The sequence below is a fragment of the Protopterus annectens genome, chromosome 5.part0 (assembly GCF_019279795.1).
Source record: "Protopterus annectens isolate FY-2018-M chromosome 5.part0, PAN1.0, whole genome shotgun sequence".
Taxonomy (NCBI): Eukaryota; Metazoa; Chordata; order Ceratodontiformes; family Protopteridae; genus Protopterus; species Protopterus annectens.
The window spans coordinates 255,715,313-255,741,688 of record NC_056735.1 but is presented as its reverse complement, the minus strand read 5'-3'; the positions used below and the strand labels follow the sequence as shown (position 1 = coordinate 255,741,688).

General features: G+C 43.7%; 1 protein-coding gene across 1 annotated transcript in view; it reads left to right on the top strand.

The window, feature by feature from the left end:
* Positions 1-26,376, top strand: part of ARFIP2 (ADP ribosylation factor interacting protein 2) — a gene marked incomplete in the record, with an annotated part of 1,173,031 nt that overhangs the window by 218,149 nt on the left and 928,506 nt on the right. The window contains 1 exon segment of the mRNA XM_044072222.1: positions 10,824-10,933.

The following is a 26,376-nucleotide window of genomic DNA, read 5'->3' as shown; positions in this document are numbered from 1 at the left end:
TAGGAAACGGTCCCAATGACTTCTCTCTACAGATGCCAAGCACTTACCTTTTGGCAGCACCCCTAGGGGGAAAGCTAGCACTTTTCTCAAAAAATTGGCACATAATCACCCAGGACAAATGGGTACTGAATATTGTTTCTCAGGGTTACAGGTTCCACTTTCACATGCTTCCAAAATCAAAAGGTATGCCGGATCTGCCACAAAACCAATGGGCAGAGGCACAAAAACAAATTACTGCTCTCATGGACATGGGAGCTATTCAAAGAGTACCACAGCTAGAACAGGGGCAAGGAATTTACTCAAGACTTTTCTTAGTACCCAGAAAGGACAAAGCCTGACCAATACTGGACCTGTCAATCCTAAATACTTTCTTGGATGTTGCAAAATTCAAAATGTTAACACTACAGCAACTTCTACCCATGCTGGGCAAGAAGGCTTGGCTAGTTACTTTGGACCTCAAGGAGGCATACCTGCATGTCCCAATCAGACAATCTTGCAGAAGATACCTCAGATTCATAGCAGGCTCAATGCATTACCAATTCTCTGCACTGCCCATCGGCTTATCTACTGCGCCCAGGGTCTTCACAAAATGCCTGCCACCAGTAATTGCATTTTGCAGACAAAGAGGAATTCAAATATATCCCTACTTGGACGACTGCCTTATTCAAGCAGAGAGCAAGGACATTCTACTAAGGCATCTGGCGTTTGTAAAAAGATTACTAATTTGCCTAGGATACACAGTAAACGAAAAGAAGTCAAAACTAGTTCCCTCTCAAGAGATAATATTCCTGGGTGCAAGCTTAAATACAACTGCCCAGATGGCTTATCTCACGCCAGACAAACAAAAACAACTGACTTCTTACTTCAAAATGTTGGCAACAAAAACCCAGTTATCTGCAAGGAAAATCCTGCAGGCCTTGGGTTTCATGGCATCCTGCATTCTACTAATTCCATATGCCAGACTGCATATGAGGAAACTACAGTGGTATCTAAAACGTGTTTGGACTCAGCATTGCCACAGCCTGGAGACAGTAATTACCCTCATTCCCTGCCTGCAACAGGAGTTTCGATGGTTGGCACAGGCCTGTCACCACAACAAGGGTCTGCCATTCACTTTACCCAAAGCCAGACAGACACCGACAACAGATGCATCAGATTATGTCTGGGGGGGCCATATGGCAGGAAAATGTATTCAGGGCACATGGCCTGCAAGTCAGATGCATCTTCACATCAATCAAAGAGATGCTAGCTGTTTAGAATGCACTGACAGCTTTCAAGGATCTACTTCATCCAGGACAGCTACTGATAAAGACAAGACAGTGCTATGGTCATGTGGTACATAAACAAGCAGGGAGGTACACATTCCTACCCCCTCTGCAGACAAGCAATGACCTTATGGGACACAGCATTGACTTATCAAGTTCACCTGCAAGCACAAATCCTGCCGGGAGTAACAAATACTCTGGCAGACGAACTAAGCAGTAACCTCATGGATCTCCATGAATGGAAACTGGATCCACAAGTCTTCAGCATGATAACAAGGAAATGGGGATGCCCAGACATAGATCTGTTTGCCTGCCCTCACAACTGCCAATTACAGAGATTTTGCACAAGGATTTATCACAAACAAGCTTGGGGAGTGGTGGACGCCCTATCCTTCAACTGGAAAAATATAACAGTTTATGCTTTTCCTCCACTGCCTCTCCTTCCCAGGGTACTCCTGAAGGTCGGACAAGAGAAGCCAAAAATGATTCTGATCGCACCAGACTGGCCACTCCAGCACTGGTACCCAATACTAAAGAGCTTGTCTCAACTTCTCACTTGCTGACCCAACAAAACAGTCGGATCCTGCACGGCCAACTCAGGACCTTAAATCTAGTAGCATGGCGGATAATGTAGCCATTCAGAACACTCCTCTTTCAAAAGCTGTTATGGATGGTATCTTGGAGGTCAGGAGGCCCAGTACCAGAAAATCTTATGCAGAAAAATGGAAGAGATTCTGTGCTTGGAACCAGGAACAAGGCATTGACACGTTATGTACCAAATATCCCTCAGATTTTACAATACCTAACTGAGATGCCGGACAAAGGCCTTTCCTTTTCATCAATTAAGATTCATGCCTCTGCCATTTCAGCTCATTACAATATGGAACCATCTATCTTTTCACATCCTTTAATAAGGCAGTACCTCAGAGGGGCCAAAAACATCAGGCCTCCAAGGAGAGCACCAATTCTGGCATGGGACCTCAATTATGTCTTGGAAAAACTCACACTGCCTCCGTTTGAGCCAGCCTCAACAGCGGATATAAAATTCTTATCCTGGAAAACAGCTCTGCTCCTAGCAATAACCACTGCAAGATGAGTCTCAGAGTTACAAGCACTCATGGCTGTGGAACCTTTTATTTTTCATCCAGACAGGGTTTCTCCTGAGGAAAAACCCAACATTTATGCCTAAGGTGGTGACCAGTGTGGCCCTCAATCAAACCATTCCCTTGCCTACCTTTTATCCAAACCCACAGAACAAGGGTGAGAAAATTCTGCATTCTTTGGGCATACACAGGCAGTTACGCTTCTACTTGGACAGAACTAAAGCTTTCAGAAAGACTGAGCAACTTTGTGTCATGCTGCAGGATCACAAAGAAAGGCCATCTCAAAACAGACTATTTCTAAATGGATAGGCCATTGCATCCGTTTCTGCTATTCTCAGCATGGCAAATCAGTGCCTAAGGGCATTAGGCCTCATTCATGCCTAAGGGCATTAGGCCTCATTCTACTAGAGCAGCAGCCATCTCAGCAGCCTTCCTCAGAGGAGTACCACCCAAAGACATCTTAGAGGCTGCAACTTGGAGTTCAGTGCACACTATTACAAAGCACTACCACTTACCTCTTTACTCTAAATCCAGAGCAGGCGTTGCCACTGCAGTTCTGCAGGGCCTCATAGCCTCTCCTAATCCTGTTTAGCCCAGCCACCCATCCTCAGCTTTGGGATTCATCCCAAGAGTAATGACTGCAACAGTGAAACACGATGAACATAGTACAGTTGTGTACCTGCCATAAATGTAGATGTTCGAGTGTATTCACTGTTGCAGTCCAGGTTACCCTTCCACCGTCCCCATTTCTCTTGCTGGGTTTATCTGTACTTCTCTATTCTATACAACCGATGTGGTGTATTTGCTTGTAGATGAAGGGAATGTTTCTTTACTGCATGTATGTTTATTGGCATAATATATTTAGCCTACCCTTTTGGGGGCACCTGACATCTGGGGCAAGAAAAACTGAAGAAAATGGCGTCTGCTGCATCTTTTATACCCCTGGCGCACTGACGTCAGGGAAGAGGCGACAGCAACCGATGCTGTTTGGAATTCAGGCCGACTGCGGATAGCCTGCCAGCAGGATAACCCAAGAGTGTAATGACTGCAACAGTGAATACACTCTAACATCTGCATTTATGGTAGGTACACAACTGTACTTTGTTGATTGCTGACTCTGCTGAACACACAGAATTGCAAGATTTAATGCATTCTGCAGAACAGGTTGGTAAACATTCTTTGCAGTGTGGTTTTGATGCTTTAGAAGCATCTTGCAGGGCTGCTGTCACTGGGTCTGTACTTAGAATGCATGCTTGGCTTAAGGTACAAAACTTGCCAGATCATGTTAAAGCTAAATTACTGGATGCTCCCTTAAACCAAGACTGCCTTTTTGGCAACAAAGCAGAAGACCTCAAAAGGATGGAGGAAAAAGCTAAATCTATGCAAACTGTTAAAAATTTCCTACAAGTACAGCCTCCCAGATTCAGTAGGCATTGGCCTTCAAAGAACTGGTCCTTTCCAGTCCTTCTTGGTCCAAACCCAGGAACAGCAGACCACCTAGGCTACAGTCTCAGGCTACGCACAGACCTAAGCAGTGGGAGGCTCCCACTTCCAAAGCAGGGAGTAGTAAGCCACCCCCCTACGGAAAAATGTCACAATGACTTAACCTTAACCATTCCAAGCCCTGCTCAACTACCTGCTTCCTTAGGAGGAAAGCTTGCCCTGCATGCAAAAAACTGGGAACTCATTACCCAGGACAAATGGGTTTTGAACATAGTTTCCCAAGGATACAGATTCCACTTCCACACACTACTAGCCCCAAATGGTTGGCCAGACGTACCCCCAAATCCAGTGTGCAGAGGCCCAGCAGCAGTTTCTCTCTGTTCTCAATATCAGGGCTTTTCAACCTGTCCCAGCAGAACAAAGGGGACAAGGTTTTTAATTCGAGACTTTTTCTGGTACCCAGAAAAGACAACTCATGGCATCCTATCCTGGACCTCTCTATTCTCAACACCTTTCTGGTAGTTCCAAAATTCAAAATGCTAACTCTTAAACAGCTTATTCCTATGTTAGCCAAGCATGCCTGGCTGGCAGCCCTAGACTTAAAGGAAGCTTATCTGCACATCCCAATAAGGGAATCTTGCAGGAAATACCTACGCTATCAGTTTTCTGCACTTCCCTTTGGCTTATGTACTGCGCCCAGGGTATTCACAAAGTGTCTAGCTCCAGCCATTGCATTTTGCAGGCAGAGAAATATTCAAATGTACCCATACTTGGACTATTGTCTGATTCAGGCAGAAAGCCAGGACTTGCTATTACAACACCTGGCATTCGTAAAGAAACTTCTAACCTCACTGGGGTACACCATCAACGAAAAGAAATCTTACCTAGTAATAGATTGTATTCCTGGGGGCAAGCTTGAACACAACTTCCCAGATGGCATTCCTCAGTTTATTTGACAACCTACTTCAAACTATTGGCCACAAAATCCCAGCTATCTGCAAGAAAAATACTGCAAGCCCTGGGGTTCACGGCCTCTTGCATTCTACTAATTCCCTATGCAAGACTGCATATGAGGAAACTCCAGTGGTATCTAAAAAGCCTGTGGTGTCAACATTCTTAGGACCTGGAAACAATGATTTCTATCATTCCTTGTATGAAGACAGAGTTCCTTTGGTGGGCAGAGGTCTGCTACCACAACAAGGGGCTCCCTTTCACTCTAGCCCCTGCCACCCAAACCCTAACAGCAGACGCATCAGACTATGCATGGGGGGCTCACATGGCAGGGCAGTTAATTCAGGGCAAATGGAACCCGAGACAGATGCACCTGCATATCAATCAAAAAGAAATGTTAGCTGTACAGAATGCTCTGACAGCTTTCAAAGACTGTATTCTTCCAGGACAACTATTGGTAGACAGACAACACCACAGTTATGTGGTAAATAAACAAGCAGGGGGGAAGCCACTCGTACCCTCTCTGCAGACTAGCCATGGCTCTGTGGAACACAGCCTTGAGCTACCAAGTACACCTACAAGCTCAATTCCTGCCAGGCAACCTAAATTCACTGGCAGATGAGTTAAGCAGAAATCTCATGGACCCACACGAATGGAAACTAGAACCCAAAATATTCAACCTCCTTGAGGAACAAATGGGCGACTCCAGAGGTAGACCTGTTTGCCTCCCCTCAGAACTACCAATTGAACAAATTCTGCACAAGAACTCCCCACAGTCAAGCTTGGAAAGTGGATGCCCTGTCCATTACCTGGGAAAGCATCTCTGTTTATGTCTTTCCCTCCTCTGCCTCTCCTCTCGAAGGTCCTACTAAAGATCAAACAGGACAAGCCAAGGACAATACTGATTGCACCAGACTGGCCACGCCAACACTGGTAACCCCCTCTTGTGCAGTATGACACTGCTGCAACCATGGCACCTGCCTCAGACCCCTTCCCTGCTGTTCCAGCAGGTGGGCCAGATTCTGCCCTCTCAGCTTCAAACCCTGAACCTTGTAGCCTGGCTAATTCCTTGAGCTCTCCTCTAGCATCCTTCAGTAAGCAGGTGTTGGATGTCATTCTGGAGGCAAGGAGGCCTAGTAGTAGAAAATCCTATTGCTGAAAAGTTGTAAAGATACAGTTCTTGGAGCCAGGCTCAGGGGATGCGCACAGATGTGCCTAGATTACCTCATATTCTACAGTACTTAACAGAAATGCTCCACAAGGGCCTATCCTTCTCGTCAATTAAAATACATGCCTCTGCTATTTCAGCACATTATAATACTGAGCCCACCCCTCTTCTCTCACCCCTTGCTAAAACAATTCCTTAGAGGGGCCAAAAATTTAAGAATCCCCAGGAGAGCTCCCCCACTCCAGCCTGGGACCTTAACTTTGTATTGGAAAAGCTCACTCCCCCCACCCCCTTTGAGCCAGCTGCAGCAGCAGAGTTGAAATTCCTTTCTTGGAAAACAGCATTCCTTCTAGCCATCGCTTCAGCAAGAAGTGTCTGAATTACAGGCCCTTATGGCAGTGGAACCCTTCATTATCTTCCATGCGGACAGGGTTTCCCTCGGGACTAATCTTTCCTTTTTGCCCAAGGTGGTGTCTAGTGTGGCCCTAAATCAGTCCATTCATTTGCCTACTATTTTCCCTAATCCACATAACAAGGGGGAATGAATACTACACTCTCTGGACGTGCACAGGCAGCTTAGATTTTATTTGGACAGGACTAAGCCTCTCAGAAAATCTTAGCTGCTAGTTGACTTTGCTGCAGGGGCAGAGGGGAGGGCCATTTCAAAGCAAACCATTTCCAAATGGATAGCCCATTGCATTCATTTCTGCTACAAGCACCATGGAAAACCTACCCCACAGGGGATAAGAACATTCCACCAGGGCTGCTTCTATCCTCTGCAGCTTTTCTCAGAGGAGTCCCTACCAGGGACATCCTAGAAGCTGCTACCTGGAGGTCTGTACGTACCTTCACCAAGCATTATCACATGCCTATCTTTTCTAAATCCAGAGCTGGATTTGCCCTGCAGTCTTGCAGGGCTTAATAGCTGGCAGTAATGCTCTTTAACTTCCTCCTCCCTTCCTTAGCTTTGGGAGTCAACCCAAATGTGATGACTGCAACAGTGAAACATGAAGAACATAGTACAGTTGTGTACACTTGCCATAAATGTAGATGTTCAAGTGTATTCACGGTTACAGTCCTGGTTACCCTCCCTCCAGTCCCCTAACTTCTCTTGGCTCTACCTTTCCTTCTTGTTTGGCATATTTATTTTTTTCTGGTGTATTTGCTTTTTGATGGTGGTACCATATAATTGCTTCCTATTTTGGGGGCACCTGACATCTGGGGCAAGAAAAACTGATGTAATGGCGTAGGCTGCATGTTTTATACCCCTGACGTCATGGAAGAAGAGACAGCATCCAACGCAGAAATCTGAAGACTCTGGTATTAGGGCCGGCTGAGGGCTACCTGCAGGCAGATAACCCAAATGTGATGACTGCAACAGTGAATACACTCGAACATCTACATTTATGGTAAGTGTACACAACTGTACTTTCTTCCGGCATGGAGGTCTGATCAGTTCCTCCCTGTATGGGCTTGTAAAGGTGCCCATCCGGTATGTGTTTCTGGCTCGGGATATCATTTCTCACCATGAAGATGTTCTTCCCCCTGCCATTAGGATTCCAGAACTAATCCTGCCCTCCTCCCTCAAAGGCTTTGACTTGCTGGCCATCTTCTTCAATTAGTTGTTTCATTCGCAGAACTAAAAATTGGACAAAGTTATTCTGTATAGATGGCCATTACTGGCCCTTTTCACCAGACCCATGGGATGGGCTATATGTCCTTTTACTCTTATTTGTACTCCCTTTCCTACTTAACAAACACGGGCTCTTGGGAGGCCATATGGTGCGTTGACTTCTTGGAGTCAGACCCGCTTGGACCTCTGCCTATTCTGCACTGTGGTGACTCCATTGGAGGCTAGATGTCCGAGCTTGGGCCCCAGAGGCAGGGGTGGTATGCAGAAGCACGGCTCCAGACAACCTTCTGTCACAGACCTTATAAGAGCACCTGAAGTGCTGTCCGAATGCCTATCTATGGAGGGGTTCGAGGAACATTTTTTTTCTCAGCACCTGGACGCCAGAACCAACTTGGAAAACAATGCCTGGGTTCTAAGCATAATACCCAGAGGATATTACTTTTCCTTTTTTCCCCATTCTGGATCTAAATAAAGTTCAGGATGGTCATGATTCAGTCCATCCTGCCACTCTGGCACAAGGATGATTAGATATGTACTCTTTTTCCTGACACATAATATTACATTAAATTAAACAGGTGCTCCAAAAGACATCTGCGTCCCTGGCTTGGGAACCAGTCACAACCAGTTCGGAGCTGTGCCCTTCAGACTTAACACAAGCCCCAGGACGTTTTTCCACATGCTTGGCAATAGTGGCTGCTCACTTGGGCCACCTGAATTTCATGTGCTTCCATTTTGAATGGTTGCCCCCATACTGCTTCAACCACGTATCAGCTGTTACAAGCCGGGAATTATCTGTTTCAGCTCTCCAGCTGCTTTGACATTACTTTATATCTGATGAATCGAATCTACCTCCTGTATAGAATTCAGAAGTTTGGAATTCATAGGCTTTCTTTTGCAGAGCATAAACCAGATAGCAACTGTGACTCTTTACCTCATCATATTGTTAATCAAAGGTGGGACTCGCTGTCACTTCCGTCCCCCTCCAGCAAGATTAATCCCACAAGTATTTATTTATTTATTTACATTTGTTGACCGGGAGTGTCTAACTGGACTTGGGTCCATTTTCAGCAGAGACCCGGGGAGAAAAGCTCCACAGTTAAAATAAACAGACAGTAGTTATATTGGATTACATAGCGATTTAACAATTTAACATAGCAATTACTTACAACATATTTACAGATGAAGAACATAGTACATCAGTAGCCAACTAGAATCTTTTGATTTTATTCTTTTTCTTTCTTTTTCTTTTTCCTGCCGCTATATCAGCAGGTTCTGCACCCATATTATATCATTGCTTATGAGAAGTTTATTGTAAAATATTGACTGTTTATGTTTGCAGCATTATATTTGTATGCTTTTAGAGTTTGTCTTCCCAGACCTTCATCGAAAATGGATCCTGATGACCCAGCCAGACTTTCCTGGTTAACATATGTCAAATAATAAATAAATTACCCTTATGGCTTCTGTAAACATTACACATTTCTCAGCTACCATTCCTTTCCCTTTCTTGCTAACCTTTTTAAGAAGAAGGTGAATTTTTTTCTGTACAGTTAAACTTCAGTTAACTGTTTTTCACTATGGAAACCAAGTGCTTCCCTTGACTATTTCCAAGATTATATGAAGTTTTTCCCCTGAAAGGAATTTTGGTATGTAAACCTCCTGTATAAGATCACTTTTATACTTAGGTTTCATGGTTATTTGTTTAAGATACTGACACAGAAGTCCTTGGACTGGCAAGCAATTATCATATGAAGTTTCTCTCGTGTGAAACATGTTTCTAGGTTGCATTACTTTGGCAAAACAAACTTTAAGAGCTTCAGGTTTTGTTTACCAAGTCTCTTTATTTTTTGTCCACAAGTTAGGGTGGCCTTCCGGACCAGGCCTGCCTTTATAATCAAGTAGTCACAGAAACTGACATTCTCCATCCTTCAAAAGTGCCAATTATCATTCATAATTTTTCTACCATGGTTAACACACATTTCATCTGCTTGATATTTTTAGAGAATTATGCTTATTTTTTTCATGGGATCAAACAGTACAAAATCTGACCAACTGTTTATCTCCTTCTAACCACTTGGGTTAAGAAATGCCCTATTTTATCCTGGCCAAATAGATTACTCGCTGTAATTTCATCTTGGAGCCATTCTACCAAACCTATGACTGCTTCATCAGCCTTTCTACCACAGTTTCTTTTGATGATGTCTCTAATACATTCACTTGTTTTTACAAATCATAACCTTGTGATGCATTACTAACTGGGCATTGTCTCCAGAAGCCGACTTTACTTTGGTTTTGACAGTGCTCTGGCATATCCCTCCTTGAGGGCCTCGCAAGAATCATGTAGCTGGGGACTCTACTCATCAGTGAGGAAGAAATGAGAAGGACAACATCATGTTTAGGAGTTGTGTACGTACCATGACTTGGTATATGTGTTGTCCATTCTTATTCTTCCTCACCTTCCCTCCCAGCTCTCCCCCGGTCTTATATTTCTAGAAGGATATTGGACATTACTGGAACTTTGTGTTCCAAGGTTTGTCATAATTCTTTTCTGTCCTGTCTCTCTAAATCAGTAGACACAGGCAGCAAACTCAATCTGAGGAGTTAGAGGTAGTGTATTGCATTATGAGAAGAGGGAGGAGCTCGAGATTTGAAATCCGAAGTCTGGAATATGCGGCCAAATCAGATCTGAGGATTGGATCCATAACCCTTCAGTAAGGAAGAATGAGAATGGGCAGCACATATACCAAGTTACTCCTAATTATGGTGAGTTTACTTTTCATACAGCGGAACATACAGTTGTGCATGTTCATGTTTTGTTTTCCACAGCCAGTTTAATTTGTGTATGACAATTGTACACGCATGCCTACTAAAAATGCTTCCTGTTTTCTTGCAGAAATGTGTTCTGTACTCCCTAGCAGAGAAAAAGAGCGGTATGAAAAGCATAGTTAGATGTATTGTGTAAAATCATGTTGCATATTAGAGGGAGCAAAGTGAAAATATGTACATCTAGAAAAAAAAGTTGGCCGTATAGAGATTATATATGCCAGGCCACAGTTATTGGTATGTTTGCCCATTATCCCATGCCTTTTGCCCTACCAGAATATTAGTTTCATGAAGTACATTTAAGGTCTTGCTGCTCCTAGTCTATGGGATATACTAGCCCATGTCCGTGGTTGTTTCTACACAAGATGTTGTTTTGTAGGTTACTTCAGAAGAATTAGACCGTCTTGTTTAAGTGTTCAAAACTTTTCTTCTTCCAGGTCTGTGAGAGACAGTCACCTGCATCATATGGAAGAGTACTATCACAGGTCACCAGACTGCTGTAGTGTCTGAGCATAAAGCTTCATCTTTCTTGGTTTTCCAGCAGCAGGTACTTTTTTTTTTTTTTTTTTAAATACATATCAACATTTAAAATGGCATTTGTGGTGTGCTTGCAGCTTTCTTATACAATTTAAGTGAATTGACAGTTTGCAATTGCAACCTATGGCTCTGCACTCATAGTTTTTGTTTATTCAAGCTCTATAATGTATTCAGTTCAAAATGATTGGACACTATCTGATGAGCATTTACTTTTATGACTACTGCACAGTTGGGGAATATTGACATTCAATCCCATAGAATGGCAGACTTTTTCCTTAATCCTTCACGTTTAAGAATACTTTGGGTTTGCAAGAAAGGTAAAATTGTAAGCAGTGAAATGAGTCTTGAGCCTTTTTGCTACAAGTTGAATGTTTTTAAAAATAGAAGGGTGCAACTGCAAGGGGGCGGGGGGTGTCATCTCGGATCTTGCAGTCCACTCTGCTTTTACACACTATACTTTTACACACTAAATTCTGGAGTCCCAAACTTGAAGTGGCATCATTAATAAAGAATCTCTTGAGAGAGCCTAGCTTTCCAGAGATACATTTGCAACTATATGACATCATTTCTAAAGGCTAAGTGATGGATGCAGATCTAGTTGCTTATTGGTACCATAGAAGTGCATAGGTAGGTACTAGGCTAGCTGCCCTTGAGGCATAGCTCTGAACTGTTGATATTTTCGCAGAATGAACAGATTTTTGCCTCATGTTTTTGTTCTGTTCCCTCATAAAATTTGCATTTTGTTAATGGCAAATTGTTGAGGATTGAAGTCCCTAAATAATGACAAATGTTTGAGATTCAGATTTTATGTCCTTTAGGAAATGCATGCTAAATCAAAACCTGTTATTTCAACAACTTTCTAAGTTTATTTGAGCAGTTTTTAAAATTCATCCTTGTTTTTGGCTTTTTGTAACCCCATTATTTTTGGATTTGTCCAGGTTTCTTGTGCTAGGAGGTTGAGCGGTATGCCTTGTGGTCCATTTTATGCCTAGCCAGTTTCCCCTATCAAAAGTTAGAACCAAACCTGGTACCTTGTGTATGTGAGATAAACACCTTAACCATTATACTAGCCTTCAACCCCATATAGTTTTTCATGAAAACAGCAGTTAGACTTTTAACAATATTTATTTATTTCTAAATCTGCATTCTTTGCAGGTCCCCAATACATTCCGGAATGAGAGGGAGAGCTCGAGAATCATGCAAGGAGCTCTGACAGCATCACACTTCATTTCACAACAGGTTTACTGTGGGTGCCTGTTGAAAGTTTGAGAACCTTAAGAGTGATCCTTAGAACAGCAACAGTTTTAATTGCAGTTAGGGGGGAATATATAATAATAATACTGAAATTTGTAGTATTTTGGAGTATTTCCTTTCACCAAAGTATAATGATCTCAGAGTTCATATATGTAATTCGGGTCTACTTCACGTTGTCGAAGGTCGACAATATCGAAGCTGATATTGTCGGCACCAGATTAGCGAAAGCAAAAAACATTGAACGTTTAAACGGAAATCTCCATAAGGGGAGATTTCCATTTAGTTCAATGTAGTGCGGTCTCGGAGTTGGTATATTTAAGTAAGGGGTCTTGCCCCCCTTTTTGCAAAGGTAAGTTTTATTTATTTTTGTTTTTATGCATTTTTTTATCTTTCGATGTTTCAGAATTCGATGATATGGTGTCGACGACCATATCAGATTCAATATTCTGAAACTTCTATAAGATAATATAGATGCTGTAATTCTATGTAATTTGATGAGAGAGCAGAGACCCCTCTGAAAAAAAAATTTAAAAAGTGTAGTAGTTTCGAAATGTATGCATTTGTATTTTTTAATTGCAGTTTCTAAGGGGGGACCTTTGTTCTCATATTTAGTTAAGGACTTTGCAGGGAAGTCTTCCTGTTTATTTTGGTCAAGTCCTGCTTTATTCGATGGGCTAAGACTATTTCTGGCAACTTTTCTGAGATTTGCCAGTGGTAAATTTGACATTTATATTTGAAGATTTGCATAGGAGTCTCTACCTAGATATACGTTTGCTTCCTTAAATAAGTTTGATACCTGTAGAATGGCAAAATGGGAAGTTTTGTAGTGAACTGGTGATACTTCTCAAAAACTGCCATATGGACATCACATATCATTTATTGATGCATATGGTTTATTTTAATTTTATTGGCAGAATTAAAACACCCTTGTTGTGGAGTAATGCTTGTGCTGTTCAAGTGAATCTTAAGTATTGATGTTCATTAGAAGGATCACTGATGCAGCATAGCTACTTATCTGTGGGAATTAGTAATGTGGAGATGTCGATCATTCTGGCATACTCTACAGACCTTTAAGATGTACCCAGAGCAGAAGTGGACTCCTTCCTTTGCCAAGGATGTAAGCATGATGCTTTGCAGAAAGAGGGGGGTGCAGTCCAAATAATCTTAAATCCCTTTTGGCTGCAAGAAGTGATTGGTCAGCAGTCTTTTAATTCCTTTCAGTTGACTTCCAGAGAGCATTATGTACACAACTGAGGAAATAGTTTCTTACGAAATCCTGTTAATTTTGTGTTGTCCAGTTACACTGCAGTTCATTTTGTTCAGATTTAAATTTTTTTTTTTCTCGATGACCATGATATCCCTGGAAAAGTTTGCTGATAACTATGCTTGCTGAAGATAGATTCTTCTGGAAGACTGTCATTTAGATTGCTTTTGTCTTGGGTTCTAGGGAAAATGTCAGGTTCTCTGTTGTGAACATTTGACAGGAAGTCTTTGCATGATGGAGAAACCTAAAAAGCTGGTAACTAGAGAGTCTGAGCTGGGCTTATGAGACCACAGTGATTCAGCAGTCTTGCAAGGAGCTTGAGAGTGCTGGTCCTCAGAAGGTGTAGTCTTGTCCTGTTGGAGGTTCACTACCTCAAGTTAAGTTTTCTTCTTGTTTTAGTCTTCAGGAGGTAGACAGTGGGAGTTGTGGTACCGTAATTAGCCAGTCTTCTCAAACATTTTAACACTTAGGGTCAACACTTATTCTGAGGCACCCACTTTTAGATGGTTCTTCCCCAGGGTATGCTGACCATTTTTCTCAAGAAAAAACTCTTACAATGTTTGTGTTGATGTTCTTCGTGTTTTGCTGTTGCAGTCATCACCTGTGGTAGCCCTCGGCCGGCCCGAATATCAGAGTCAGTGTTTTTCTGTGTCTGCCGCTGTCACTTGTAGACTGACGTCAGGTCATCAGCAAGGCAGCCAACGCCTTTACACCTGTCTTTCTTGTCATGGAGCCCATAGCAGAAGCAGTTCGCAAGTGTGCCGGTGGGTCGCTACCAGAGTTTGAATTGCAACTGAAAACATCTAAAGCCAAGTTCCTCGTTGGGGATCGTTTTTTTCTTGCACGAACCGATGTCTGAAAAAGTTAACAACTGTCACATGTGGAAAGCAGATCCCACACAGGGACTTCCATTCATACTGCGTAACTTGTTTAGGCCCAGACCATGACGTTTCCCGTTGCCGGTTCTGTGCCCTCTTTTAACGCGAGAACCATTCGTTGTAGAGCTCTTATTGTAGACTGGTATTTTTCTCATGCATCTTTGCATTGCGAAATGGAGTCCATCAGTCAACAATTCGTAAACATTCCGAAAAAAATGTAAAGATAGAGATAGACCACACAAGGCTAAGCCTTCTGACGACTCTACCGCTAAGCAGGTTGTCAGTTCTCCAGGATGTAGTGAGGCGCTTTTGCAGCCCCTGATGCCCAATACGATATCTATGCAGGCCTCTACAGAGACCCTCTTGGATGCTGCAGAAATCAAATTAGTCTTCCGAGCCTTTGGTTGTCTCTGCCTCGGAGCTGCAATGCAGGCACCGGCTTCCGAGGAGCCTTTCGCACTACTGAATTTAGACAAAAAAGATGTCTTCTCCTCCGACTACCGTTTCTCTCGGACTGATGGATACTCTTAGGCCTAGAAGCCAGGCCATTCCTAGAAAATATACCTCTAGCCACCATCTTACTCCTGCTCCAGGATTCTGAGGAATCTGATTATTCAGATTTTTAAGAGGAACAACAACCTCTGACTGCTTATGAGGATTCAGATGCTAAGGAATCCATTTCTTCTGCCTCCCCACCAGAAGACCTTTCGTTTCACACTCTCAGGGAACATTTCCACTGGGAATCCCAGGACTTCCCTTAGTCTAAGAAAAGACTAAGAGTTTCTAGACCTGCCCCAGCACAAAACCCGTGGTCATCCCCCTATCTTAGAGGTGGTGGATAATGATGATCATAGTGTTACACTGCTGCAGTCATTACACTTGGTTATCCTGCTGTCAGGCGGTCCCGCAGTCGGCCTGAGTTCCAAAGTCTTGGTCCGGCGTCAGTTGCTTTTGCTTCTTCCCTGATGTCAGTGCGCCAGGGGTATATAAGATGCACCCGACAACATTTTCTTCAGTCTTTCTTGCCGCGCAGTGCCCGAAGCAGAAGCAGTTCGCAAGTGCCGGTCGGCCGACTCCTGAGATTTTCGAAGTCGAATTTCAGATCCAAAGTCTTCAATAAAGCTAAGTACCCCATTGGGGAAACCTTTTTCTTGCCTCGGACCGATGTCATAAAAAGTTAATAATTGTATTTCTTGTGGGAAGCAAATACCTCATAAGGACTTCCACTCTTACTGTATTCCATGCCTAGGCCCTGATCATGACTTCACTAGTTGTCGGTTTTGTGCTAGGTTTAACAAACTCACTATAAAAAGACGTTTTGATTTTGCTTTGCACTACTTTGGCCGAAGATTCAGTTATACAATGCCGTTGAATCAGCCGACATCCTCAATACCGAAAAAATGCAAAGACAAGGATAAAGACAGGCATCCGAGGTCCAAACCGACGACGAAACCTCTTCTAGGCCAGTCGCCAGTTCTCAGTGAGGCGCTTTCGCAGCCCCTGACACCTGCTACCTCAGAGCCACAGGCCGCTCCCGACTTCCACGTGGAGACATCTAGGCCTCTGGAAACTCAAGGTATTGGGCCTACGGAAACTAATCCCTCAGATGGGTCCAGAGCCGCTGAGCAGGCATCTGCTTCTGAGGGTGTTTTCAGACCTTCACAACTTACCATTAAGACAACAGCCAAGACAAAGGTACCATTAAAGACAAAGAAACAAGTACAGCATTCTCCTGGACAGTCCTCCATGCCTAAGAAACAGATGCTCAAAATGGCCGAAGACCTCATTACTCTAATCAGGGGTTCCCATCCCCCTCCTGAGAAAGGGCATAGGCAGGATACAGACTATGACTTCCCTGATCAGGTTTCCATTTCCTCTGATTCCTCTTCAGACCAGGGATACTCTCTACCCCCCTATGAGGACTCTGATGCTGAAGAATCTATCCCTTCAGCCTCTCCTCCTGAGGATTATTCTTTTGGGGAAACTTTACATACCATGAGGGAACATTTCCATTGGGAAAGTCAGGATTACTCAGAATCCAAGAAAAGGCTCAGGGATTTCCTCTTATTGCCTCAGCACAGCCCCCTGGCTATTCTGCCTGTGCTAGATATTGTGGATGATGTGTTCTCTGAATCCAGTTTATCTCCTGACTGTTTGCCCCCCTGCTCCAGCCAAGCCAGATAGGTATTAGAGTCCCTGACTCTCACAAGTTTCTTTACAAAAACCCTTCTGCTGATCCAGAAACTATTTCCCAGGGTCCAAAAGGGGTTAAGGCTTCCGTTGTAAAAAATCCAGTACCCTCTGACACATATTCCAGAGCTTTGGTAGATGGGGGAAGAAGGTATACACTTCTGCAACTTTAGCAGTAAGAGCTTTAAATTGCCAGTTTCACATGCTTGAGTACCAACAATATTTAATGGCTCAGTTAAAACAGAAAATGCTTGCAAGCTGAGAAGCTCCTGATTGTAAAGAAATGCAGGATTTATTGCATGCAGTTGAACAGGTGGGAAACATACTCTGCAATGTGGTTTTGATTCTTTAGAAGCCTCTTGTAGAGGCGCAGTTAAAGGTTCTGTGATTCGAAGACATGCTTGGTTAAAAGAACAAAGTTTACGTAATTTATGTTAAGGCAAAATTATTGGATGCTCCTTTACAGCATGATACTTTTGTTTGGTGTTAAGGCAGAAGAGGTGTTAAAGAAAATGGAGGATAAAGCTAAATCTATGCAAACAGTCAAGGATTTCTTACAGGTACTGCCACCTCGGTTTAGCAGAAATTGGCCAGACAACGACAGTGGGGCACCTCAACCCCAAAAGGTGGTGAGGACAAGTCTCAGCCTTACAGGAAAAGGTCACAATGACTTTCCCCTTCGTACGCCAAGCACGTCACTTTTGGAAGCCCCCTTAGGGGGAAAACTACACTTTTTTTCTCAAAACTGGCAAACAATCACCCAAGACAAATGGGTCCTGAATATTGTGTCTCAAGGTTACAGATTCCACTTTCATACTCTACCAAGGCTAAAAGGAATGCCGGACCTGCCACAAAATCAATGGGCAGAGGCACAAAAACAAATTTCAGCCCTCATGGACATGAGAGCTATTCAAAAAGTAGCACAACAGGAACAAGAACTAGAACTTCACTCAAGACTCTTCCTGGTCCCCAGAAAGGACAAGGCCTAGAGGCCCATACTAGACCTTTCAATTCTGAATACTTATCTGGATGTTCCAAAATTCAAAATGTTGACATTACAGCAGCTTCTACCCATGCTGGGCAAGAAGGCTTGGCTTGTTACTCTGGACCTCAAAGAGGCATACCTGCATGTCCCTATCAGACAAAATTGCAGAAGATACCTCAGATTCAAAGCTGGTACAATACACTACCAATTTTCTGCACTGCCCTTTGGCTTATCTACTGTGCCCAGGATATTCACAAAGTGCCTGGCACCAGTAATTGCATTTTGCAGACAAAAAGGAATTCAAATATATCCATACCTGGACGACTGCCTCATTCAAGCAGAGACAAAGGACAGTCTTCTACAGCATCTGGCGTTTGTAAAAAGGTTGCTAATTTCTCTAGGGTACACTTTAAACGAAAAGAAGTCAAAACTAGTGCCCTCGCAACAAATTATATTCCTGGGTGCCAGCTTAAATACAACGGCCCAGATGGCTTACCTCACGCCAGACAAACAAGTTCAACTAACTCAATATTTTCAATTAAAGTCCCATCTCCCTGCAAGAAAAATTCTGCAGGCCCTGGGATTCATGGCATCCTGCATACTACTAATACCATACGCCAGACTGCATATGAGGAAATTACAATGGTACCTGAAAAGTGTTTGGACTCAACACACTCACAGTTTAGAAGCAGTAATACCAATGATTCCCTGCCTACAACAGGAGTTTCGATGGTGGGCACAGGCATGTCACCTAAACAAGGGTCAGCCTTTTACCCAACCCACAGCCAGGCAAACTCTAACAGATGCTTCGGATTACGCCTGGGGAGCACGCATGGCAGGAAAATGCATTCAGGGCAAGTGGACCACAGACCAGATGCATCTTCACATCAGTCAAAAAGAGATGTTGGCTGTTCAAAATGCCCTAACAGCTTTCAAGGACCTTCTACATCCAGGACAATTATTACTAAAGACAGACAACACCACAGTAATGTGGTACATAAACAAGCAAGGGGGCACTCATTCTTATCTCCTATGCAGGCAAGCCATGGCCTTGTGGAACACAGCTGTAACGTATTAAGTTCACCTGCAAGCACAATTCCTGCCAGGAAAGAAAAATACTCTGGCAGACGATCTAAGCAGAAATATCATTGACCCTCGCAAATGGAAATTGAATCCACAAATCTTCAGCGCGGTAACGCAAAAATGGGGATGCCAAGACGTAGATCTTTTTGCCACCCCACTGAATTGCCAACTACAAAAATGCTGCACAAGGACTTATCACAACAAGCATGGAAAGTGGATGCTCTTCTGTTTAGCTGGAAAAACCTAAAAGTTTATGCCTTCTCGCCACTACCTCTCCTTTCAAAGGTACTCCTAAAAGCCAGACAAGAAAAACCACAGATGATCCTGATTGCTCCAGACTGACTACGCCAGCACTGGTACCCTATCTTAAGGAACTTGGCTCAAGGCCCACCATGGATTTTGCCTCAAATTCTACACCTTCTAACTCGACAAAACAATCAGATCCTGCACGGTCAGCTCAAAACCCTCAACCTGGCTGCATGGCAGATACATTAGTCAAACAGGCAACACCTCTCTCTAAAGCTGTTATGGATGTCATTTTGGAGGCCAGGAGGCCTAGCATCAGGAAAGCTTACTCAGAAAAATGGAAAAGATTCTGCGCCTGGAACCAGGCTCAAAACCTTGACCGTCTTGTTCCAAACATTCCTCAGATTTTACAATACTTATTGAGATGCTGGACAGAGGCCTATCCTTCTCATCAATTAAGATCCACGCCTCCGCCATTTCAGCACATTACAACATGGATCCTCCTTTATTCTCTCATCCCTTGTTAAAGCAGTACCTCAGAGGGGCTAAAAACATAAGACCGCCCCGGAGAGCACTAACACCAACTTGGGACCTCAACTTCATTTTGGAAAAACTGACACTACCACCCTTTGAGCCAGCCAATACAGCCGATCTAAAATTTTTATCATGGAAAACAGCTCTGCTCCTGGCAATAACTTCAGCACGAAGAGTCTCAGAGCTGCAGGCACTAATGGCAGTGGAACCTTTTATAATTTTTTCATCAGGACAGGGTATCTTTAAGGACAAACCCTACCTTTATGCCAAAGGTGGTATCTAGTGTGGCTCTTAGCCAAACCATCCATTTGCCAACTTTTTATCCATACCCCCAGAATAAAGGGGAGAAACTTCTGCATTCTTTGGACATACACAGGCAGCTATGCTTCTACTTGGACAAAACAAAGGCTTTCAGGAAAACTGAGTAACTGTTTGTAGCATATGCTGCAGGATCACAGGGCAAGGCTATCTCAAAGCAGACTATATCCAAATGGATAGGACACTGTATTCGGTACTGCTACACACAGCATGGAAAAACAGTCCCAAGTAACATTAGGCCACATTCCACCAGGGCAACAGCCACCTCAACAGCCTTTCTCAGAGGAGTACCTACCAAGGAAATTTTGGAGGCTGCAACTTGGAGTTCAGTGCACACCTTTACCAAGCATTACCGCCTGCCTCTTTACTCTAAATCCAGAGCAGGCATTGCCACTGCAGTTCTACAGGGCCTCATAGCCAAGCCTAACTCTTTATAGACCAGCCACCCAACCTCAGCTTTGGGATTCTACCCAAGTGTAATGACTGCAACTGTGTAACACTATGAACATAGTACAGTTTTGTACCTACCATAAATGTAGATGTTCAAGTGTTCACACTGCTGCAGTCCAGGTTACCCTCCCTCCATCCCCTCTGAACTAGCTGGACTTATCTATACCTTTCTATCCTATACAACCTTTGGGATATATTTGCTGGTAACCAAAGCTATTGTTTTTATTTTACATGTATATTTCTGATTAGCAATATGTATTGCCTCTCTACTTGGGGGCACCTGACATCAGGGACCAAGACTTTGGAACTCAGGCCGACTGCGGGGACCGGCTGATGGCAGGATAACCCAAGTGTAATGACTGCAGCAGTGTGACCACTCTAACATCTACATTTATGGTAGGTACAAAACTGTACTTTTTCCATGAATCCAGCTTAGCCCCTGACACCCTCCCACCTGCTCCCAGTAAACCTGATGGGTATTAGAGTACTGGATTCTCACAAATACCTGTACAGAAATTCTGCTGCAGACCCGGAGGTCATTACACAGGGACCTAAAGGAGCTAAGGCTAGTTCTGCTAAGAATCCTATTCTTTCTGACAAGGATTCCAGAGCTCTAGACAGATGGGGTAAAAAAGTATACACCTCTGCAACCTTGGCTATCAGAGCACTCAACTGTTAGTTCCATATGTTAAAATATCAACAACACAACACAGTTTGGAACTATTGAACTGCAGTGGTGGTGCTGCGGTAGCATTGTCGCCTCACAGTAAGATGTTGTCTTGTTCGATTCTCAGCTAAAGCGTCTTCTGTGTGGAGACATGCGTGAATGGGCATACCTTAGTTGAAGGTTGTGCGTCAGGGCTGGCAACTCTGCATGTAAAAAATCTACTGCCAATCATTAGTGGACCGAAGTTCCGCTGTGGCGACCCCTAACCTGGAAAAAGCTGAAAGACACAACAGCAACAGTTTGGAACTATTAAAGCAAAAGATTTCAACCTTTTCTGACTGTGCCAATTCAAAAGAGTTAGCAGATTTACTGCACTCTACTTGTCAAGTGGCCAAACGCTCATTGCACTGTGGATATGACACCCTAGATGCCTCAAGCAGAGCAGCAGTGTTAGGATCTGTCATTAGGAGACGTGCATGGTTGAAGGAACAACCTATCCCTGATTTATGTCAAGTGTAAATTAATTGATGCACCCTTGGAATAGGACCACTTGTTTGGAGTAAAAGCAGAAGAGATGCTTAAAAAGATGGAAGACAAAGCAAAATCTATGCAAACAGTCAGATTTCATTCAGGTACAACCTCCTAGGTTCAGCAGGAATTTTCCCTCTAAGCACTGGTTCTTTTCTGCACCTAGCAAACAGAGGCAAAGTAAACCCCGCAGGGACAGACCACCCAGGCCCCTGTCCCAGGGACAGCAGAGAACCAAACAGTGGACCACTTCCGCCCCAAAGGCATGGAGTTCTAAGCCATCCCTCTATGGCAAAAACTCTCAGTGACTCCCTCTGCCCTCCTTTCTCTCACCAAAAGCTAGGAGGAAGGTTCTCCCTCTGCAAAGAAAATTGGCTTTCTGTTACAAAAGACCAATGGGTCTTAAATATCATTTTTCAGAGATACAAATTTTCTTTCAATGAACTCCCAGTTCCAAGTGAGTACCCAGACTTGCCTCCAAATCAATGGGCAGAGGCATTGAAACAAGTCCAAATCTCATATCCCAAGGGGCAATAGAACCTGTCCCCTCAGATCAAACAGGCAAAGGCTCTTATTCCAGACTATTCTTTGTTCCCAGAGAGGGCACTTGGCGCCCTATCCTGGATCTATCCATTCGGAACACCTTCTCGGTGGTCCCCAGATTCGAAATGCTAACTTTGCAGCAGCTGCTGCCTATCTTCTTCTTTCGGCTGCTCCCGTTAGGGGTTGCCATGGTGGATCATCTGTTTCCATTTCTTCCTGTCCTCTGCATCTTGCTCTGTCACACCAACCACCTGCATGTCCTCTCTCACCACATCCATAAACCTTATCTTAGGCCTTCCTCTTTTCCTGTTACCTGGCAGCTTCATCCTTAGCGTCTTTTTCCCAATATACTCTGCATCCCTGCTCAGCATATATCCAAACCAATGCAATCTTGCCTCACTGGCTTTGTCTCCAAACCTTCCAACCTGGGCTGACCCTCTTATTCCTAGTCCTGTTCACCCTTGTCACACCCAGGGCGAATCTTAACATCTTTAACTCTGCCACGTCCAGCTCTGACTCCTGCCTTTTTGTCAATGCCACTGTCTCCAACCCATATAACATATCTGGTCTCACTACCCTCTTGTAGACCTTCCCATTCACTCTTACTGGTACTCATCTGTCACAAATCACTCGTGACACTGTTCTCCACCCACTCCATCCTGCCTGTACTCTCTTATTCATCACTCTTCCACAGTCAAGTATTTAAACTCATCCACCTTAGTCACCTCTACTCCTTGGATCCTCACCATTCCTCTGTCCTCTCTCTCATTCACAAACATATATTCTGTCATAGTCCTGCTGACCTTCATTCCTCTTCTCTCTAGAGCATATCTCCACCTCTCCAGGGTCTCCTCCACATGTTCCCTACTCTCACTACAGATCACAATGTCATCTGCAAACATTATAGTCCACTGGGATTCCTGTCTGATCTCGTCTGTCAACCTGTCCATCACTATTGCAAATAAGAAAGGGCTCAGAGCTGATCCTTTATGTAATCCCACCTCCACCTTAAATGCAACCGTAACTCCCACCGCAGACCTCACTGCTGTCACACTACCCTCGTACATATCCTGTACTACTCTTACATACTTCTCTGACACTCCCGACTTCCTCATACGATACCACAACTCCTCTCTAGGCACCTTGTCATATGTTTTCTCCAAGTCCACAAAGACTCAATGCAACTCCTTGTGACCTTCTCTGTACTTCTCCATCAACACTCTCAGAGCAAACATCTCATCTGTAGTGCTCTTTCCTGGCATGAGACCATACTGCTGATCACTAATCATCACCTCCCTGCTTAACCTAGCTTCCACTACTCATTCCCATAACTTCATGCTGTGACTGATTAATTTAATCCCTCTGTAGTTACTACAGATCTGCACATCACCCTATGCTGACTAAAATTGCCTGGTTAGTGACCCTAGACCTAAAAGATGCCTACCTCCACATCCTCATAAGGGAATTCTGCAGAAAATTCCTGCTGTTCAGAGCAGGCTCACAGCACTTTCAGTTCTCTGCGCTACCCTTTGGCTTATCTACTGCTTCCTGGGTATTCTCCAAATGCTTAGCCCCGGCCATAGCATTGCAGACAGAGAAATATACAGATTTACCCTTATCTGGACGACTGCCTCATTTAGGCAGGGTGAAAAGAAAAGCTGCTGCAGGACCTCCTCATCAAAACCCTCCTAACCTCCTTAGGGTTCACCATCAATGAGAAGAAATCAAAGCAAACGCCCTCTAGGAAGATTATTTTCTTGGGAGCAGTGCTGGACACAGCATCCCAAATGGCCTGCCTATCCCCAGAAAAGCAGAGCTTCCTGCCTCTTGACTTTACCAAGCTGACTTCCAGAAGTCACCTCACTGCGAGGAAGTTCCTGCAAGCTTTGGGGTACATGGCATCTTGCATCCTCCTAATTCCTCTGGCCAGTCTTCACATGAGGAAACGTCAGTGGTATCTAAATAACCTTTGGTGCCAGCACTCTCCACCTCTAGAGACTTCTTTCCCTCTGATTCCCAGTTTAAAGGCTGGGTTTCTCTGGTGGGCAAGGGCCTGTGCCAGGAACAAGGGTCTTCCCTTCTTCCTCCTCCCAGCTGTGCAGACCATCACCGTCGATACTTCAGACATTGCTTGGGGCGCTCACCTAGCAGGCAGTTGCATCCAATGTCTTTGGGATGCCCAGCACCTTCCCTTACATGTCAACCAGAAGGAAATGATGGAAGTACAAAAGGCTCTGACATCCTTCAAACCCTGTCTCAGGCCAGGGGTTATCCTTATCAAAACAGACAACACCGCAGAAATGTGGTACATCAGCAAACAGGGAGGGACCCAGTCTTACCCTATGTGCAGGCTAGCCATGAACCTCTGGCTGTGACAGCCTCTTACATGGGATTACACCTAATAGTCCAATACGTACCAGGGATCAACAACACCCTGGCAGACCACTTAATTGGAAACTTACTGGACCCCCACATATGACAGCTCCACAGAAAAATCTATTTGCAAGTCACTCAGGAGTGGGGAACTCCGGAAGTGGATCTCTTTGCTTTGCACCTCAACCACCAGCTGAAAAAAATCTGTACCAGGGAGTATCACCACCTAGCGTGGAAGGTGAATGCCTTGACCTTCCCTTGGAACTCACTCTTTGGATACGCTTTCCCTCCTCTGCCTCTTATTCCCAAGGTACTGATCAAGATAAGGGAGGAGAGACCAAAGGCCATCCTCATTGCTCCAGATTGGCCCAGACAGCATTGGTGTCTCTTATTGCACAGCCTGACATTACAGCCTTTCAAGCAACTTCTCCTGATCTCAGACCTCTTGATTCAGGTGTGTGTGGAGGGGGGAATGCGTCACCCAGACTTGCAGATTCTCAAATGGTCAGCATGGCTAAAACTCTAAAGGCAAACTGTTAAGCAAACAGGTCTTGGATATTATCACAGAGGCCAGAAGGCCCAGCACCAGAAAATCTTATGCAGGGAAATGGAAAAGATTCTGCTCCTGGAGCCAGTCCAGAGGGGGCAGTTCCTCACAACCTTCCATCCCTCTTATCCTGGACTACATAGCAAAGTTATTCAGTAGTGGCCTCTCCTTCTTTTCTGTTAAAATCCACGCCTCAGCCATTTCAGCTCATTTCGATACAGATCAGCCCCTGTTCTCACATCCTTTGATTAAACAATTCCTCAGAGGAGCTTCTAACGTCAGACCTCCCAGAAGGCCACCCATGCCAGCCTGGGACCTGAATTATGTTTTGGAAAAACTAACCTTACCAACCTTCGAACCTGCTGCTTCAGCAGAACTGAGATACCTCTCCTGGAAGATTGCTTTCCTACTAGCTATCACCTCAGAAACAACCAAGTACTAAGCAGCACAAACCAGGAAATAATATCAGGATTCACAGCAATAGGGCAACACACAGAAGTACCACAGAAGTCACAGGAAAATAAAGTTGAATTTAAGTTGAATTTAATGAGCGCTTTGCCTGTGGTGTACACAGACTTCCTCAGACAAAAAGTATTACAAACTACATTTAACTGAACAGCAGCTTAAATATCCAGCAGTATTAAGTCAAAGGTTCAATTAACCAATCAGGCACACCTTGAACCATGAATAAAAATTTAAAGTTAAAACGCAAGCTCACAGGACTTGATTTCAATCACTCACATTATATTAAAATTAAAATTAAACTAGACAATCATAAAATCAGCCAGTTGTTAGCCTATCATCTAAATAGACACTAGCCACTACCTGATGTAAACAAGTACAAAACACAAAACAGTTAGAGTGTGTTACAAACTCATAAAGGCAAAAGACTATCTAACCAGGTTCTTAAGTTTAAGAAGGCTGCTAATAGAGCAGCCTTCATTGAGACCTGGTAGAGCATAGGCATTTAATCTAATTTGCCATCGCAATTCAGACGCCTCTAATAATAGGTGTACAGGGGCTCCTCTAATAGTGTCATGCATTTGTTCTATAACCATAAACTTAAAATGGTGGTCTTTATGCTGGATGATATGTTTAGCAAGAGCATTTTCATCTTCGCTTTATTAATTGCATATTGATGTTCAGAGATCCGATCTTTAAATCTACGGTTTTACCTACATAAAACCTGTGCATTTTGGCATAATGCCACATAGACCACCATTTTAGAGTTACAAGTGCATCTGCATCTAATGTCGTATCTAATATTATCAATGTCAAATCGGTTTGATTCAAGAATGTGACGACATTGATTGCAGTTTTGACATTTGAACATCCCAGGAGTACGGGTACTCTGCCGCCAGGTTGTTCCAACAACATTTTCATATTTTTACCCTTCTATATGTAACCTCAGGTTTAACTCCCAGTTTGTTCAAAATTGCAAGGTTGGAACGGAACAAGTTCCAGTTCTTAGTAATGATGTCCATAATAGACCTACTACTTGGACAATATGTAAGAATTAATCTAGTGTTATTATTATGTATAGGAGTAGTTCCACCTATACATTCTAACCTAGACTCGCCAACCCGGAAGAAC